Source organism: Mus caroli, chromosome 13 (genome assembly GCF_900094665.2).
Source record: "Mus caroli chromosome 13, CAROLI_EIJ_v1.1, whole genome shotgun sequence".
Taxonomy (NCBI): Eukaryota; Metazoa; Chordata; class Mammalia; order Rodentia; family Muridae; genus Mus; species Mus caroli.
Window position 1 is genome coordinate 96,777,975 of NC_034582.1, and position 13,230 is coordinate 96,791,204.

Sequence of the window (13,230 nt, forward strand, 5' to 3'; positions counted from 1 at the left end):
CAAAGAAAAACATCCAGGGCACAAAGTGACTCCCACTCTGAAGGTTGTGAATGGTTCCAATGGCTTCTAAAAACTGTGTGCTCTTGCCAAGATGAAGGTACCAATGCAGTCACCTCTACTTCACCTGGTGACTCCCCTAAATGTGCTCAGACATCCTCTATCTTCATAAACTTTTGCTGATGAACTACACAATTTTGTAAGATCTATAAAGGAATAGCAGACCAATTTAGAACTGACCCCATCCAGGCTCTGGTTAGGCCATATTCTCCCAACCAATCCTGCAGGCCCCTCAGGCTTCATATTCATCCTCTCCACCCCACCCAGTATTGTGTATCTTACATCAGGATCTAGCTTTAGGAGACCTCCTAATCCCCCTTTCCATGCACCATCTCAGCCCCTAGATCTATGCCCAAACTCCAGACTTGTACAAGGACACGGATGTTGCAAGCCAGCCTAGTCCCCTGAGTCTACCTGACTTCATTTTACCTAAGCCATATCCAACCTTCAGGCTGAACCTAGCCAAATATCTGTGCTCTGTCATCACCTGATGAGACTGCACTAGAACAGACAAAGAACTAACAAAAGATGATATCCAGATATCATCACAAAACTACAAACAATATGAAAAATCAAGGTGGTATTACCCTGAAGTCCAGGAGTCCTACAGGAATGTTTGTCAATGAGAATTGCATAGATGAACCCAAAACCACAGAATTTAAAAAGAACAATTATAAACTTCATCAAGGAATTCAAGGAGATTAACGAGCACTCATACACACACACACACACACACACACACACACACAAATACCAGCAACAACAAAACCAAAAACATCTCAATGAACTTAAAGTGAACAACGGCCCGAGTGATATTCAAGACAACATGTGAAGAAAACGATAAAGACAAAATTCAATAAAGAGAAACACTGAAAAGGAATTCCAGGTGGGATGGAAAAACTCAATAACCCTACTAGAGAACTAAGGGAAAGCTTTTCAAGCAGAATGAATCAAACAAAAGACAGAATATTGTTGGGACTCAAAGATTAAGTAGAGGAACTAGATGAAATAAGAAAAAAATGGGGAAAAGGCTATGCAGGAAATATGGACATCATGAAAAGATCAATCCTTAAAGTTATAGGACTAGATAAGGGAGAAGAATCCCAAGTCAACAACATGGACCAAATGTTCAACAAGATCATAGGAGAAAACCTTCCCAATCTAAGGAAAGACAGACCTATACAGATACAAGATGCACACAGAACACCAAGTGGAGAAGACAATGGGGAAAAATCCTCCCCACAACATAATTGTCTTCGTTAGTGTTTGAAGTACCCATGAAACATGTTAAGCTGACTGTGGGATTGTGGAGTCACAGAAATGAGAGACTCATCGTTTTGAGGAGAGTATATCAGACTGGACCATATAAACACATGAAGCATAGGATGGGGGCTGGGCCACTGGAATTAACAGCAGTCACTGGGTAACCTTGGCAGGAGCAGTGGAGTACAGGCATACACTGGGTGGTATATATCAGTGAAGACGATACATTTAAAATTTTTGAGAAGTCAAATATCTGGGTAAACAGTAGTATCCATAGCTCTTTTAGAAGCTGTGCTGAGAAGGTGTGAGCAGGGATGATGTTGGTGCTAAGAGAGTAAGGTCTGTTAGGAGCCTTTCTTGACTTCTTTGACTTATTCATCCTTCAGTAATGACTTGTTTAGTGTTGTGAGTTTATGAATTTACTATAGATTTGTTTTGGCTAACTGTTTTAAGTTTTACTGCACTGTGGTTAGGAAGGATACACAGAGTGATTTCAGTTTTTCTGGTTTTGTTAAGGTTTGTTTTGTGTTCCAGAATATGGTCTCTTTCCGAGAAGCTTCTGTGGTCTGCTGGAGTAGAATGTGTATTCTTTGATGTTCATGTGAAACATGTTGTAGGGAACTCTTAAGGCTCTTTCATGTATGATACCACCTAGTTCTGATGTTTCCCTGCTTATCTTTTGTCCAGATGGCCTGTCTATTGGAGAAAGTGGGGTGTCCAGACCATCTTCTGCTCATGAATTGCTGTTACTCTGTGTCTTAAATACCAGTAGTACACTTTCTATGAAACCGAGTACATCAGGAATTGGCACATGTATGTTTAGTATAATGCTTTCTGGATTCATTTTTCCTTTCATTAAAATGAAGTGCACTTTTTAATACATTCTAATGAGTTCTAGCTTGAAGTCTGTTTTGTCAGATATAGGATAGCAATACCTATTATGCTAATTCCTGGTCCCATTTGCTTACTTTTAGCCATCTAAGGTAGAGCCTACCTTTAAAGCTGAGTTTCTTTTTCTTTTCTTTTTTTGACAGGTGAGTCTTTTAGTAAAAAAACAAAACAACTCCCATCCCCCAAAAAATCAAAAGCCACACGTGCAACAGTAGCAACACACATTTCTTCAATCCAGACAGCTCTGAGTTTCAGTTCTTCGCCTTGGGAGGGGGCCTGTACACACCCACACCCACAACCACAGCGTGGTTTCGTTCATAAGGCTCTAGTGTCAGCAGCTCCTGGGGCTTCATGGTCTCTTGCTGCATCTTCTTCACTTCAGATGCAAACACAGCTTCTGCTGAGGCTGTGGGGTCAATTCCATTGGCCTTAATGGAAATCACAAAGTGTCCTCCATTCTGCAGGAAGGTGTGGGCATTCAGGGCCACAATCCGGGTTTGGTCTGGCTGGGCCACGTCGGCAAAAATGACAGCCACCATTGTAATAAGCATGTGGTATTTGTGTGGGTGTCGAGCATCTTCAATTACAGGAATAATGTTGGTCCTCTTCTTGGCCAAGTTGATGAGGTCATGCCAGAGTGGTGAGAGAACTCAACTGCGTAGACCAGACCATCTGGGCTGACAATATCAGAGACGTGGGGAGCCGGTGGTGCCTGAGGCTGCCCCAAGGTAGAGCACCTTGGCCACCGGATTGATGTGGATCTGGACTACTCCGCCCAGGATTGCTGCTGCCAGTTTGGAGTGGAAGGGGTTCCAGGCTCAGGACTCAATTTTGTCATCTCCTTCTGAAATAGAGACTCTCTTCTCTCCATACACAGACTCTCCAGGGACCAGATTCTTTGTGACAAGGGCATCCTCCTTTCCGCGAAAGATAAAGACACCTTCATACTGATGCAGTTCCACCATCACATTCTTTCCTGACTGGTTTCCTCTCTTGCCTCCCTGGCCACCACCTGGACCCCGGCTGCCCCCAGACTGGAAGCCTCCACCTCTGCCACCTCCACCTCCTTGTCCCCTGAAGCCACCACCCCCTCTGCCTCGACCTCAACCTCAACCTCGACCGCCAAAGCCTCCTCCACCTCCTTGGCCTCCTCCACCTCCTATTCTACCACCTCTGTCACCAAAGCCACCTCTGCCACCAAAGCCACCCCCCATGGGTGCTGAAACGGGGCTTCATTACTGCGTTCTGGTCAAGTGACTCAGGCAACCTGCTGTGTCCCCGACTCCACGAGTCTCAGGCTTTCTCACGTGGACAAGTTTCTTTTTTTAATTGGATATTTTATTTACATTTCTTTTTTTTTTGTTACTTCATATTTTCTTTATTTACATTTCAAATGTTATCCCCTTTCCTAGCTTCCCATATGAAAATCCCTTATCCTCTCCCCTCCTCCGTCTGTTCCCCAACCCACCCACTCCTGCTTCCTGGTCCTGCAGTCACCTACACTGGGGCATAGAACCTTCACAGGGCCACAGGCCTCTCCTCAAATTGATTACCAACTAGGCCATCCTCTGCTACATATGCAGCTAGAGCCATGAGTCCCACCATGTGTTTTCTTTGGTTGGTGGTTTAGTCCCAGGGAGCTCTGGGGGTACTGGTTAGTTCATATTGTTGTTCCTCTTATGGGGCTGCAAACTCGTTCAGCTCCTTGGGTACTTTCTCTAGCTCCTTCATTGGGGACCCTGTGCTGTCCAATGGATGGCTGCAAGTATCCACCTTTGTATTTGTCAGGCACTGGCAGTGCCTCTCAGGAGACAGCTATATTAGGCTCCTGTCTAAAGCTTGAGTTTCTTGTCAACAACAGATAATGGGTTTTGTTTCTTGATCCAATTAGCCACCCTGTGTCATTTGATTGGAAAATTGATATTTAAAGTTATTTTTGAAAGATGTGTGTCACTGTATTGTTGTTTTGTTTATATTCTCAGTGGTACTTTGTTTCAGTGGTTCTCAACCTTTCTAATGCTGCAACTCTTTCATTCAGCTCTATGTGGTGGTGATCCCACACACATAGAATTACTTTGTTGCTACTTCATAAATTTAATTTTGCTACTGTTGTGAACTATAATGTAGATATCTGATATGAAACCCCCGAAGTGTTTCAACCCACATGTTTTTCTGCAGTCTACTGGCTATGTTTATACCTCGCATCACCAAAGTATCATTTCCTGTATTTTGTTCACATCATGGAACTTTTTTCTTTTATCTCGAACTGTGGCAGATAGTTTTTCTGGGTATGTTAGTCATGGTTGACATTCATGGTCTTTGAGAACTTTTATTCATTGCTCCAATCTCTTCTGGCTTCTTAAGAAACCAGTTTTAATTCTGATGGCTTTTCCTTTATGTAACTTGTGTTTTATTCTCATGTAGTTTTCATACTCTTTCTTTGTTCTAGTGTTTAAACTGTTGTGGTGGTTTGAAAATGCTTGGCCCAGGGAGCGGCACTATTAGGAGATGTTGCCTTGTTGGAGTAGGTGTAGACTTATTGAAGGAAGTGGTGGGCCACATACCTTCTAACCACTTGGGAGTCAGTCTTCTCCTAGCAGACTTCAGATGAAGATGTAGAACTCTCAGTTCTGCCTGTACCATGCCTGCCTGGATGCTTCCATGCTCCTGCCTTGATGATACTGGACTGAACCCCTGAACCTGTAAGCCAGCATCAATTAAATGTTGTCTTTATAAGAGTTGCCTTGGTCATGGTGTCTGTTCACAGAAGTAAACTCTAAGACAGAAGTTGGTACCAGGGACTGGGGTATTGCTGTGATAGGCCTAACCATGCTTTTATGTGGAAGAATGTAGATTTTTATGGACTTTGGATTTGAAAAGCAGTGGAATGCTTTAAGTGGGGATTAATGGGCCATCCTGGAAGGAATATGGAATACTTTGTTGCTAAGAGTGATTTGAACTGTACAGACCTGGTCCAAGATGTTTCAATGGAGAGGAATTTCAGTATGTGGCTTAACGACTGTTTTTGTGATGTTTTGGTGAAGAATGTGGCTGTTTTTTGCCAGTATCTGATGAGTCTGCCTGAGGCTAAAGTGAAGAGATTTAGATTAATTGCTTTGAAAAAGGAAGTCCCAAAACAGCCTGGTATAAATTCTGTTGTGAGGTTACTATAGTTCACTCTTATGAAGAGCATTTTAATCAAAAGGAGCAAGCTTAGAGAGAAAAAATATAAAATATAAAATAAATGGTTCAAATATTAAAGGGGCACCAGGAAGTGAAATGGAGCTGAATCCTGTGTTCAAGGATATTAAATTGAATTAAGGGAGTGGTAACCTTGGGACAAGATCCTATCTAGCCAAGTTTAGGTCCAGGCATGGTAGTACAAACCTTTAATCCCAGGAGGCAAAAGCAAGCAGATCAACCTGGAGTAGAGCAGGTTCTAGGCATGTTCCAGCCCCAGGAAATAGCAAAACTCAGTAGCTGTGGTCATTTAGCTCTGGCTTTATAGTCAAGAGAAGTAGGAAACTACAGGGACAATTGATGCTAGTTAGCTGGAGCTCAGAAATTAGTGGTGATTAAGAAGACACCAGTAACACTGAGGTGAAATCTGAGAAGTATTTTCTGAAAGCACAAAAAAACCTGTGTTCCAGAGATCACCAAGGTTGTACCTCATGCTGCAGCTGTACTAGGTAATGTGTAAGAGTTACCCAGGTGGTACAAGATTTGAAGGCAATAAGGGGGGTCATGAAGAGCAGCTGAGGCTTGACACTGTGAGAGGCAATGAAAGGCCACTGGTGAAGTTGCAGTTAATGGCCCAGGAGTGAAGGGCTCATGCAAAGAAACTGAGGTTTGGCACCATGAAAAGAGCCTATGGGAGGCTATTGGTGAAGCCTAGTTGCAGCAGAAGACCCCAGTGTATTGAAAATGTCAATACCATGGGATGACCCCCAAGAACAGCAGCAGCAGTGGAGTGGAGTCAACCAGAGCCTAGAATGCTACAGAGGGCAGAGCCGGAGAAGTGATGCCAGCCCTTTGGAGGAGCCCAGAAGGTCATGTGTGATTTCCAGACATTGAAACGAAACAAGAAGCTGTAACATTGAAGTTGCCTTGGAGACCCTAAGATGTTTGAGATGCCAGTGCTGTGGGCTATCTTCTGAGGAAAGCTGCTAACAGGGAGTGGAACCAACTCAGGAGAAAGAAGTTTTTTTGCAGTAAACAAAAATGAAAAGAGTGGAGATCTGAAGACAGCTTTGATTTCAGACATGGAGATGCAGAATTTGGAGTTTGCCCAGCTGATTTTCTGTCTTGCTTTGGAGATTACAGTTAAGTGATTGGATGAGTCTCAGAAGAGAACTTGAACTTTGGAAGTTGAACATTTGAACATTGTTAAGACTGCTATAGACTATGGGGACCTTGGAAGTTGGACTAAATGTGTTTTTTTATTATTCTATGTTTTGGGTATGGCTCCCCCATAGACTCGTGTGTTTGAACAAGCCTATGGAGGCCAGGGAGTAGAATGTGATGATATGTATATTATTGGCCTAGGGAGTGCCACTATTAGGAGGTATGGTCTTGTTGGAGTGTCACACTAACAACATTCTTACACAGGCACTGGTCACAAGAGAAAACTAGAGCATACAGGAAAGACACACTGCATCCAAGTGAATGATTACTAAATACCATAGGCACTTTAATTTGATTTTCAAATTTGCCCACTAAGTTAAGGAACTCACTAAGTGACCAAAGACTGGCTTACTCTAACATGATTGCCTCCAAGCTAAATTTTAGGAGGAAATAATGTTCCCTGGGATCATGTTGTTTGTCTTTCTTTCTTCAAGTAAGAGTGTGAAAATGTTCTAGAGTTGGGCTGGGTTTAACATAGGGGTGTAGCACTTGCCTAACATGCTTGCACTACAAAAATAAGACAGACAGACACACACACAGGTTTCATTTCCAAGGTTCCAAAAAAGCAAAACTTCTTCATTTTCCCTGTGATAAAGACCATTCTAACAATTTTAGAACTCCTGATCAATGCTGTCTACAGGTTAATCCATTGGTGTGATGTGCACATTGCATTCCTATATTAATCTATGGGGAATACATTGATTCTGCTTTTCTTTATATTCTAAATAATCCAAACATCCTTTAGGAAACAAAAGGGACTCCCTGAGGAAAAAGGAGCCTTCATTCTAACTGTGAAGCTATGACACACATCACAACCAGGGAATGCAGGCAATGGAGTAGGGCCACTCATCTGCATATCTAGAAGGCAGGATTGGAAGAGCCTAAACTCTGCACTGTGAAGCACAAAAGTGTGTATCTCTGCCCAGACTAAAGGGCCTGTATAATGATTAGAAGAGCGCTGCTTCACTTCCTCATCAGGGGGCTCCAGAGCTCAGTCACTATTTACACGCTGATTCTATCTATTTAGCAAGCAGCGGGCCATGAAGACAGAAAACATTAGCTTAAAAAAAAAATCGGACATGATGGGCATAGCAAAATGGGTCTATTGTTTAAATGTCAGCCCTGAAAAAGCAGAATCAGCAAGTGAGCAATGTTTGTTTCCCTCTCTTTAACCTAGGACTCTCGGTGGTCCAGATCCTTACTCTGGGAAGGAAACGTTCACGATTTCAAACACGAATACCATTCATTCAAATCATGGTATAATTATGGCTCTTCTCATTTATCCTTTCTGAGAGCTCTGTATCTTCTGAGTTATCTACATTGAATACATATTTCCATAACTCAGAAATAGTCATATTATCATAAAGGGTTGCTTTCAAAGACAGAAGCTAATTATGGTGGACAGAATCACGGGTCCTGATTGTCTTAGTTCTTAGCATAATATTCTGCATTCTGGCTCGATGAACATGGTAGAGTGTGCTTCTACAGCTTGACTCGTCCTGACCAATGGAAAGGTAGCAGCAGAATGCTTACAAATGTTTCAGATACATTTGTTGCAAACACCTCTCATGCTCCGGACTCTATTGCTTTGTGTAGCGGATGATCTGAGAGTCAATGGGCAAAGAGCAGGTTGGACTCCATGAATCCTGTACGAAAGCCCAGCGCTAACGCAGGGTTCCATGTTCCAGAAGACCCTCAGCCATGTAACCCAGTAACCCATGGTTGTCTACCAATGAGTGTTCTTAGAGTATACAGAATTAACGCTGCTGTCATGGGTCACTGAATGATACAACTGACCAGTAACAACAAAAACCTTGGAGGGAAAAAATTCCCTCGTCGATTGAACTGCAGGGTATAAAAAAAAAAAAGATCAGACTACCCTTCACACAACTACATAAGAAGGGAGCCTGTTTAATGGTTGAGCCAGTTTGGAAAAAAAAAATCTTTAGCACAGTAGTTTTCTCCCATTACCCCATCAAATATTCAATTGTTTAATTACAATTATAGGAAGTCTTACCAAGCATGTAATAGTTTGAGAGCACTCAGCAACAGGATTTCATGTTAAATGTTAGGAACCTTTTTCAGTGTTCAAATTTATTTTTTTACAGCATGATTTTCAATGTTTACATTGTTTTCCACTTTGTATATATTCTATAATATGTTTAATCAATATCCTCTCAGCAGATGTTTAGATGACATGTAATTTTAATTTTTATAAATAGTGCTGCTCCGAATATTACTTGTGCTAATTCTCCACACATATTCATGACTATTTGCTTGCAATGAATTCCCAGAAATAGAACTGCTGGGCTAACGAATGTATGAATTTAAAGGTTTTTTTTAATATGCATTAATTGCTTAGATTTAATTTTCTTTAATTAAAGGACTGGGAGCCCTACAGATTGAGTCACAGCCCCAGATTCCAAGTAAGCAAAGATTCTCCTATCTAAAATTCACTTTAATTAATCCTGCTGGAATTTAAAGTTTATTTTAAACCTGCTGGGTACCTGCTGTGCTAAAGCACTTCATAGTGGGCTGTGCAGGCACCTGCCTGGACATAATCTCTGGCTCTTGTTTACAAGCTCCATGCCTGTGCCTCAGTGTCCCAGTCTGTAAAACAGGGATAAGTGTTTTCCGTCTCATGGGTTAAATAAGTAATTAAATATAATTCACCAAAAGTGGCCCTGCCACACAGGATGATTTTAATATTAGATATCATTAGGAATACATAAATGACTAGGTCACAGATTCTTCTCCTGAAAAACTAAAGGCTTAGGGAAAAATTTCAATTCATACTTAGGCAGTAAATTTTTTAAACCATTAAGATAAGCTTTCACAAAGTCTTTGATTTTAGTTTAGTTTTTGGCAATAAAGAGTCCAGGCTGGCCTCAAACTTGCTATGCTGCTAAAGAGACTCAGAATGCTTCGTCCTCTCATCTCTACCTTATACCTCACAGTGATAAGTACAATACTACCAAACCAAACCAAAGATTCTAGAGTTGAAAGGAAGTCAAGTAATGGGAAAGCAGCTGGTCTTTGAAGTAAGACACTAGATCAGGCACAGGGTTTTGGTGACAAAAATCGGCTTTCTGTTATAAGATGAACTGCAGAGTATAAAAAAAGACCAGAGTACCCTCCACACAACTATATAAGAAGGGAGCCTGTTTAATCATTGAGCCAGTTTGAGGAAAAAAAAAATCTTTAGCACAGTAGTTTTATCCCATTAGCCCATCAAATATTCAATTGTTCAATTACAATTATAGGAAGTCTTACCAAGCATGGAATAGTTTGTTTCAAGGTGAGGTCGCTTGGTTATTGCTGCTGAAAACTGGTAGACACTTTGTTTTGAGAGTCAGAGACGATGCTGTCATACCTGCACCTCAGTGCCTGATCCATGTGCAGGCATGGCTCCAAGCAGATAGAATCCTACAATCCTGTAACCCTATACACTAAGCACTATAACCCCAGAATTCAGGAGGCCGAGGCAAGAAGATTTCCATGAGTTCAAGGCAAGCTTGGGCTATATAGTATGTTCAGGCTAGCCTAGACTACAATGTGAGACTCTGCCTCAAAAACAAAGAAACTGATTTTTTAAAAAAAAAAAAAGATGTATTTATTTTATGTATGTTAGTCCATGGTTACTGTCTTCAGACACACCAGAAGAAACAGATTTTAAAAAGCAAAAATGGAATCATTCAGGGCACCAAGGTGAGCGTGGTAAGCTTACCCACCCCACCAATTCCAAAGCCCTCTAATTCAGTTATCCCCACAGATGCTGGAATACTTGCCCAATGCTGGGCTAAGCACTCCCCGTGTTTCTTCACTAAATCCTCAGCTAAACGATCTAGAGGACCAGTTACCAACGCTTTCCCCCACTCCCCAGTATCTCAACTTTTGAGGACCTATTTTCCAAATAGGCCACTTATGCTCAATGGTTGTTTAAAGCTCTTCTAAGGATGACTAAACACTCTTTAAATAATGATCTCGCCTGAGATTCACCCATCCACAATAGTTGTACAGCATCCCAACGGTAAGAGGACAGACTTGATAGAGTTGCCAGGTGCAAGTAGTCGTTCTCCCAAAGCTAAGGGCCAGAGTCCATGCTCCAGGTCATAAGCTGCAAGATCAAAGCTTTTAATAAACCACTTAGGCTGAAAATGGTGAGAACAGTTACTACCCAGCTGTTAAAAACAGCTCGATGAAAATAAACTTTCTAATTAAGATGAATAAACAGGGTGAATCTTAGCCATCAGGATTTCATTGCCCTTCCAGTCAGTTAAGGGTTAGACTCCAGGACTCTTTAGACCGTATTACTTACAAAGGCAATCTGCATCTACCCGAGGAAATGAAAATGGTCCTACCAGGCAGCAGGGAAGTGTTCTCAGAACCCTACATGCCAACACTGGCATTTCACTCAGGGAAGAGCAATCTTTTCTATTTTTTGAGACAGGGTCTCAATACATAGCCCAGGCTGATTTTGAACTCAAACTCTTGCCTCTACCTCTAAGAGCTTTGATGATATGCATGCATCAATGTGCATGCAGGGTGCAGATCTGTGTGTGTGTATGTGTGTGTATCATAAGCATGTGTCCTGTGGATGTGTCTAAGTGTATATGCTAGTATACACACACATATACATGTGTGTGGTATATATGTGTGTACATACTGATGTGCCCAGCCCCAAAGCAATGAAGCCCACCAAGCCTACTAAAGCAGCAAGCCCAGAGAGACCTTCTCATTTTATAATCTGATTGTCTCAGGCTCCTGCTAGAGTAACAGGAAGCTTACAGAAAACTCAAAAGGAAACTACAATCTCTAGGACAAAGGGTCAGAAGGTGACAGGAGTATCTTCCATTTTGCTCTCCGCCTTCACCATGAGATGAGGATTCTCAGTGAACAGTAAGTTCTCCAATTCTGCTAGACAAAGTGTCCCTAGAACTGTCCTCCCTCGGTACTGGGAACACGGATGAACACTTCCACACTCTGCTTTTACATGGGTGGAATTCAAGCCTAGCACCTCACACGTACACAGCAGGCACTTTACTGAGCCACTGTTGTTAGCTCCACAGGCTTCTTCTGTCTTTTAAAGGTTATCCTTCCCTGGCCTGGATCTCGCTCCCTCCAATCCAACAGTGTGCCTCTCTGCACCAACTGCTCCAGCTGCTCCAACTATACTGGCCATGTGGCAGCAGTATTTCCGTTCCTTAGAAATTCCATTTCCAGAAAGCCAAAGCTTTAAAAATTAAAAAAAAAATTTAAAAAAACATAATTTAAAGTATTTTCCAGACCATTTATGAACTGGCAGACGAGACTGTCATAGGTAGACAAAATTTTCTTCAGGGCTTAAAAGCAACAATGTTCCTCCAAAATATTTATGTTTAGAGGGAAAAAATCATAAGATGAAATAGGAAAAAAAAAGTCAAATCTGCAGTGCATTATAGTTTAGTTTAGCATGAAAATTGAAATGGCGAGTCTCTTCTAAGTCTTTTGCTTTAACTTATACTTATTTGGCTTTATTTTCTTTAAAAAAACTAGAATAAAAGTCAAATTTAAATAAAAACTTTTAAATATAAATATAAAAGATATTTGTATGAATATAGAGAGAAGCTATTTGTGGGGCTTCTTTTTTAATAGATATTTTTATTTTCAATGGACCCATACTTATACAGACCCACAGACTAAAATGTGCATTTCTTCATTTCCTTCCCCACCTTTCTTGCTTTCTTTTTGTGGTACTGGGTTCAAACCTAGGGCCCATGAATGCTTAGGCAAGGGATCTATCACTGAGCCACAGCCCAGCCCTAATACACTTTTCAATGCCTTCACTGAAAACTTTGATTATTTTCAACAATACAGAATGACTAGATCAAAGTAACTGGCAAATTTCTCACCTCCAGAACATAACATTCATGCTGAGAACACTCTAGGTCCCTCCCCGCCCACAGTTTAAAAATGGAACTCTTAAAAATGGAATTGCTTCCAATCAGTCATCCAACTGTGTTAAAGAATAATCATTTCTTGCTGTCTAGTGTGCCAGGCATTGCCTCTGCACCTTCCCCGTCCCAGGCTCCCCTACTTCCTCTCTCCTCGTTAACCTCTCACCGGCAGAAGCTTTAATGGCTCGCTCATAAGTAACACACACTATTTGCTTCTGTGCTTAAACATTTAGGTTACATGTCTGTAACTGTGAAGTTTTACAAGGGGGAAGATTTGATAGATACCTCACAAATGAGAATACATAAGCATCCAATAAGCACAGAGCATGCTCTGCAATACCTATGTGCCACAGTGTGTGTCACACGTGACTTCTAAGGATCCAAGTGTTAAAGGGCTAGATCTGGTATGGGGTTAATGCGCATCAGGGCAGCTTGAAGAGGTGGGTCCAGCAGGAGGTCTTCAGGGGGTCATTGGGGCCATGCTCTGAAGTGACTTGTGGGAACCAGTTCTCCTAGCTTTCTCTCTCTACTTCCCCACCATAAGATGATCAGTCTTACTCCACTGTGTGCTTCCAGTCATGGGGTACTGATGTGCCCAGCCCCAAAGCAATGAAGCCCACCAAGCCTACTAAAGCAGCAAGCCCAGAGAGACCTTCTCATTTTATAATCTGATTGTCTC

The 13,230-nt window shown here is 41.7% G+C and overlaps 1 protein-coding gene and 1 pseudogene across 4 annotated transcripts in view; both read right to left on the reverse strand.

The window, feature by feature from the left end:
• The window catches only part of Mast4 (microtubule associated serine/threonine kinase family member 4), a 593,644-nt gene that overhangs the window by 415,766 nt on the left and 164,648 nt on the right, over window positions 1-13,230 (reverse strand). The window lies entirely within an intron of this gene.
• On the reverse strand, window positions 2,404-3,447 carry LOC110307795 (annotated as a pseudogene).